The 6,000-nt window shown below is 38.0% G+C and overlaps 1 protein-coding gene across 1 annotated transcript in view; it reads left to right on the top strand.

Moving 5' to 3' along the window:
* Positions 1–1,937: 1,937 nt before the first annotated feature.
* The window catches only part of adipor2 (adiponectin receptor 2), a 34,512-nt gene continuing 30,449 nt past the window's right edge, over positions 1,938–6,000 (top strand). The window contains exon 1 of the mRNA XM_067581235.1: positions 1,938–2,056. The gene's annotated coding sequence lies outside the window, so the exon portion shown is untranslated. The remainder of the gene's footprint in view (positions 2,057–6,000) is intronic.

Raw genomic sequence — 6,000 nt, 5'->3', positions numbered from 1 at the left:
AAATGGTATTTGTGAGGCGTCACCTCCCCGGAAAACAAAAAGGTATCTGTTGAAAACATTGTTGAACTTGTTTAGCAGTGATACTGTGGACCTGATCAACCAGATCAGTGAAACTGAACTGAACTGTGTTGAACTGTGCAACACGCCCAGCCGCCAGAGCCTTGCATCACAATAAATCCATTTGCACAATCATGCAATCACAGTTACCCATAATTACAGCCCAGCAGGGTGTTTGTGTGTGTGTGTGTGTGTGTGTGTGTGTGTGTGTGTGTGTGTGTGTGTGTGTGTGTGTGTGTGTTCTGGCAGGATACACCCATGGATGTCTACACCCCAGGCCAAGGGAGCAGAGAGGGCAGACAGCAGGTGATCCAATGGTGGTGTGATTCTCAGTATGAAGTAATTTTTATTACACTGCATACTTCCATCTACACTCTCAGATAAACACAGGAGATAGGCAGCTATGGTGGTTGGCCTGTCACACCACCCGCATCTGTTTTTAGTTGTCAAAGTCAAATTAAGGATTTAAGACGTGTCTGTAAGAGCGACTAATGTACCGTTAATAATAATACTATTATTCCTGCTACAAAATAATAATTACTTTAGCTTATTTTTTTTTTTAGAAAATGTGTGTGATATGTGTAACAATGACATGATTAGTTGATTAGTCATTCCAGAGATATTTAATCTTCAACAATCCTAATTAATTATTTAAGTCATATATCAAGCAAAGAGACAGACATTTGTTGATTCCTGCCTTTTAAAATGTCTTTTTCATTTTCCTGGATAAGAGAGATGTCACACTGCACTCTGAGAAATTGTGATGGGCATCTTTCACTTTTAAAATTGATGGACTAAACAATCAATTGGATGAAAAAGACTAACTTTCAGATTTTCTTGAGACTTCTTTGTTACACATTGACCCACTAAGGAGGTTTAGGCTATGGACATATTTATACATGTAAGAAACGTGTTATCCAGTAACTGATAGCAAATCCTGGGCACATACGACACAATAAAGAAGAAAATGACAAATATATGAATAACCAAAGAAAAGCACCCAGGTAAACATTCAAAAGTTAGTTAAAAGTAATTATTTTAACAAACTTACCTCCTTTATGTTTTAGTATTGATTATTACTGCTAATTAAAATAAACAATGGTTGCAGCCCTAAATCTGTACAACACAATGTGTATGCAATGTATATTAAATATTTCCAGATGACCTGATATCAGTCACTACTGTTTCCACGTTTAAAAGAAAACTTAAATCCTCTCTGTTTTCTCAGGCTTTATGACTAACCAATTTCTTATCTGAGTGTGTGGCTGGACAATGTTTTTCAACTTTTTATCGTTTTTACTTATCTTTTTCTATTATTATTATTATAATAATTATTTCTTGTGCAAATGTGTGTGTGTGAGATTGATTTTGTGTTTATTTTTGATTGTTGTATTTCTGAATATTTAAACTTTGCTTTAAAACGATTTTTATCATGTGGATCAATTGCTTTTATGCTCATGTTAAGCACCTTGAACTGTGTATGAGGTGTTACACAAATAAAATTGACCTAACTTGGATTTATGGTCTTTGGCTGACCAAACTTTGTTGAAAGTTGCCCAATTTCCACATGGCAGCTGCTTGCCAAACAAGTTTCTAACTGAAAGACTGCTGGCAACGCAGTTAAAACACCATTTGTAGCAATTACAGACTGGTATAACTCATTTCACTGCTTCATTTACTTGTTTCAGCTCAGAAATGTTGCTCTATCCACTTATTTCCACACTTTTCCATTGTATAATTTGCCAAAACGATTAAAAACTACAAAAATATTACCAAACATCGCTTCCTGTTCCTGATCGTCAACCATTGGTTATTTGGTTCCTCCCTGAGCGATCTGATTGGCCAGCTGGCGCTCATGCGAGGGGCTACGTCGTGGAGTCTAGTCTGGTAGCGACAGTCAGAAACGTTCAGAGTAGAAAGGAGCAGAGCAGCGACTACAACTCTGTCAACTGTGTTTCATCACCAAGAGGACGGATTCAATTAGAGACACAAGGACGAGGTGAATAACACAGCTATTGTTTGTCACTATTTGTTGTTATTGTTGTTGTTCTGTCTTGTTTCAGTCTGTTAAATTCACCGGGACTTTCCGAGCGTAATGTTAGCGCCTGGCGTTATGTGAACGTAACCTGCCAGCTAGCAGCTTTGCTATCCAGCTAATTCTGGCTGTCAAAACAAGAGAGGAGCATATAATCTGCTAGCCAGCAAGAAAGCACAGCTCTCCTCTCTCTTTACGAAGCGTTATCACTCATATTTTGGATGTATAAAGGTAGATAGTTCAACGTGGGAAGCTGTCAAAATACACACAATCTCAGATAAAGAGTTATCTGGCTTCCTTCGGGGGTTGTGGCAGCTCTTGTTAGCGGACTAGCCAGCTCGCTAGCTCGGTGTAAACAAACCATCATCATAGCCTGTCGATGGGCTGCAGTCTGCTTCTTATTTTAACTGTGACAGCACCGCTTTTGTTAAATGTAAGGTGACATTTTTTCGCATAACGTTGCACAAATAGAAACGCTTCTCTGGGTGCGAGTTTACGCTGTCAACAAGAAGGGAGTCTGCCTGGAGTTTTTTGGGTTTCTTTGTCTTGCTTGCTCGCCAGTGTTGTGTTGACTCCAGTGTACTCTGTGCCTGTCTGAGTTTACAGATGACATTCATTAGTCAGTTAGGCTCCATTTCAAGGTATTTTGGCGCATTTCAATAAATTTCAGTGGTTAAAAGAGCTTGGAAGAACAACAAGATACACTTATTTGCTTCTAAAGCAAATTTATTTAATCACTTGACAGCCCTTTTTGGATCATCTAGTATCTATATGCATGTTTTGGAGTCTAGATTCTTGCTTTGCTGTATTTAGATGTTTTGCACAATTTGTGAAATCTGCAGAAAATCAGTTGTACCAGAGTTGGCAGTGTTTTTGTAACATTTTTTTTTTTACTTTTTAAATGATTAAATATATAAATAATCGTGTTGTGACTATTCAGATCAAGACAACATGGCTATCTTTAGGTTTTTGTGGAACTTTCCCTGTGGACTGTTCAGTAAATATTTTCATCAACAAATGAAGTTCCTGTCAGCTGTTTTCTGAACCCTATCCATGTGATTTATGTACAGTACCAGTCAAAAGTTTGAACTTCCCATTCCCTTGAATAAGAAAGTGTGTCCAAACTTTTGACAGGTACTTTACGTCTGTGGGGGTTTTACATCTATTTCACACAATTTTCCATTATAAACGTATTATTGTGTTGTGTTGAACAGCTGCTTAAACTCATCAGTAAGAGGAGAAGCTAACATTGTCATCACTGACCAACCAACATTCACAATTTTAGCAAAGAAATATGATGCTTAAAGTGGTTTTGTTACCCATCTGTCATCATCAGGAGGAAATTTAGTCAAATTTAGAAGCTGTGATAAAAACTTAACAGTGCTTGACTGGTAGCAATTGAGTATTAATTTCTGCACATCCGGTAGACTATGGGGTGTTCATTTCTTATTTTATTGCTACTTAATATTTCTGTTTAGCTGCACTGAATACACATACTGCATATATGCCCATCCCATTTTAGTGTTTTGTTTTTTTTTGTTCGTTGTTCGGTCTGCCACAAAGCATGAGGTCATCTCATAAATATTTAATGGATTTGGTAGCTGATAGCCTATTTGTCTTGAGCCTAAACTTTATATGTACAAAAAACACTCCCAGCTGTCCCCTAGCTTGAGATTAGCCCATGGATATTTCATGGCACAGCGTCTTAGTTGGTATTTGTGTTGAAACCTGTTTTGCATTTTTAATCAACTGTCTTCTTGTGTAGTTTGACCCTTTGGGGCTTCACAGTGTCACTATTTCCAAATGCAGGTTTACTCCTAAGCGAGTTAACAACCCTGGAAAGAAACGTTAAACTGTGATCTGTAAATATAATTAAATATACCCATCCGGCTATTATTCTCAAGTTGCACCCATACTTCCTCTTGGGTTTGGTAGGTAGCAACGCTGACAACATTTTGATAATAGTTTCTTTGTTATCAGTGTGAATGTACTTCCATGTCGAAAGCTACACAGGGATGTAAAACAGAACCATCCATCATTTTGCGTAGAAGTAATATTCTATTGAAAAAGTAAGTTGTGCACAGACTACAGTACTCTCTTACTGAAGACTAATAGATAAAGTTTGCCACATAGAGTCCATTTATCTAATGCGCGCCACAATAGGAAATTTCCAGCAATTTCCTGTTGGAAGATATTGATTTGCAATTATACAAAGAATGAATTCAGAACACCCATTTGTTGAGTAGATGTGCGCACCAAGTCTCACCCTGCCAGGCATGGCTATTGAGCAATACGTCATGTTTTTTACTGGAAGTACAACTCTCTACAGAATTTAATGCATAATGAAGTCAGTGTTTGACAGTGTGCCAGGCAGTAGAGCAGCTAAACATAGCTTCTAAGAATAGTAGAGAACTGTCATTGCAAAAATTGATTGATCATAAGACTGCGTAGCTGTCTGTCTCTTTCTTTTATATCCTTCTTGTCTCTGTCTGTGCTTTCTCTCACAACTCTCAAAACAAGCCTGTGTGTGTGTGTGTGTGTAGTGTACAGCAGAAAAAGAACAAAACATGCCTTTCTCTTAAATGGTTTTATGTTTTTATGTTGTTGCCTAAGTGAGCATGTCCACAAATAACAGCACAACGAAATACGCCCAGCTAAATAAGCCTGTCACTAGTTAATTACTCTGTCCATAGGCACAGTAAGTATCTTACGCCCTAAACACTTGGGAGCGTAATCAGCATTAACAGACAGAATATGTTTGTTTCTGTTTGTGTGTGTGTCTGCAGGAATGCGTATATGTGCAAGCTGCAACGGCTTTTGCACATGCTACAGTTTGCGTACAGTATGTCTTAGTTTCGTGAATGTTGGTTTGTAAGTGGACAGGCAGACATGGGTGTGTATGTGTGGATTAATTTCTGTTATCAAGTTCAACCAAAGCATAAAGTCATGCAGGATGTCCTGTCTGTACTCCCTTCCCAACCATAAGCAAGAAAACCAGAGTGATGAGAGCTTTAGTAAATACAAGACATAGTCTGAGCCACTATTTTTCACTATTATTTTCTATATTTTATAAATGCACCAACCAAATTTCCCACCTTGGTGAGCAGTCAAGAGGAAATTTACATTTATGCAATTTTAAGTATAAACATAATAAATTCATTTGGTGACCTCTCTCTGAAGCTGAATGGTAGAGTTACCCTTGTGTGATTTATTCAGCCCGTTTCACGTTGCAGAGACTAAATGAGGCACTGATATCTTTATATAGTCAGTAGCTTTAGGTTCCCTTTTCATCAGAACATTTAGGGGGTCTATTTTTATCTCCATGTGACCCACCTTTGGATACCACCCAGTGTTTTAAAACCACTGCATTTGGTAGCGCCATGTGTGTTCACCAGCAGCGCCAACAGCGCTCTGACCTTGTTGTGGTCTCTGTCAGATGGTTGGTGGTCCGGCACCACTCAGAGACAGGATTTGGCTTTAGCATTTTGTGGCGGTGTCCTGGAACAATTCGACCTTTTTAAGGACAATTTGATATGTTGAGTGATTCTTAGCATTTTTCATGATTTATTTGGGGTCAGAGAGAAACAAAATCTGCTTTATATCAGATATAAAGTATTTATATTTATAAAATATTCTCTGGTGAGCATTTGATCTCACCGCCATTTACTAACTACTTTACTTAATACCTGCTTTTTGGGAGGGAGACACTGCTTCAAAAGAAGCTCAAGATTTAAGAAGACTTACAATTCTTGAGCTCACAATAGTCTGTCAACCTTTTTGTTTAGTTTTAGAATAAGACAGAGTGTTTGCCAAGACGCTGATGCTTTGTTTAAAATGTGTGTGTGTTTGAAAGGTTGTGTGTTCGGGTGAATAACCTTCGAGTATCTAACGGTGACTATGAAAAGCGG

This window comes from Thunnus thynnus, chromosome 23 (assembly GCF_963924715.1).
Source record: "Thunnus thynnus chromosome 23, fThuThy2.1, whole genome shotgun sequence".
NCBI classification, from domain to species: Eukaryota; Metazoa; Chordata; class Actinopteri; order Scombriformes; family Scombridae; genus Thunnus; species Thunnus thynnus.
Note: the sequence above shows the minus strand (reverse complement) of the source record. Positions and strands in the feature narration are given on the sequence as shown.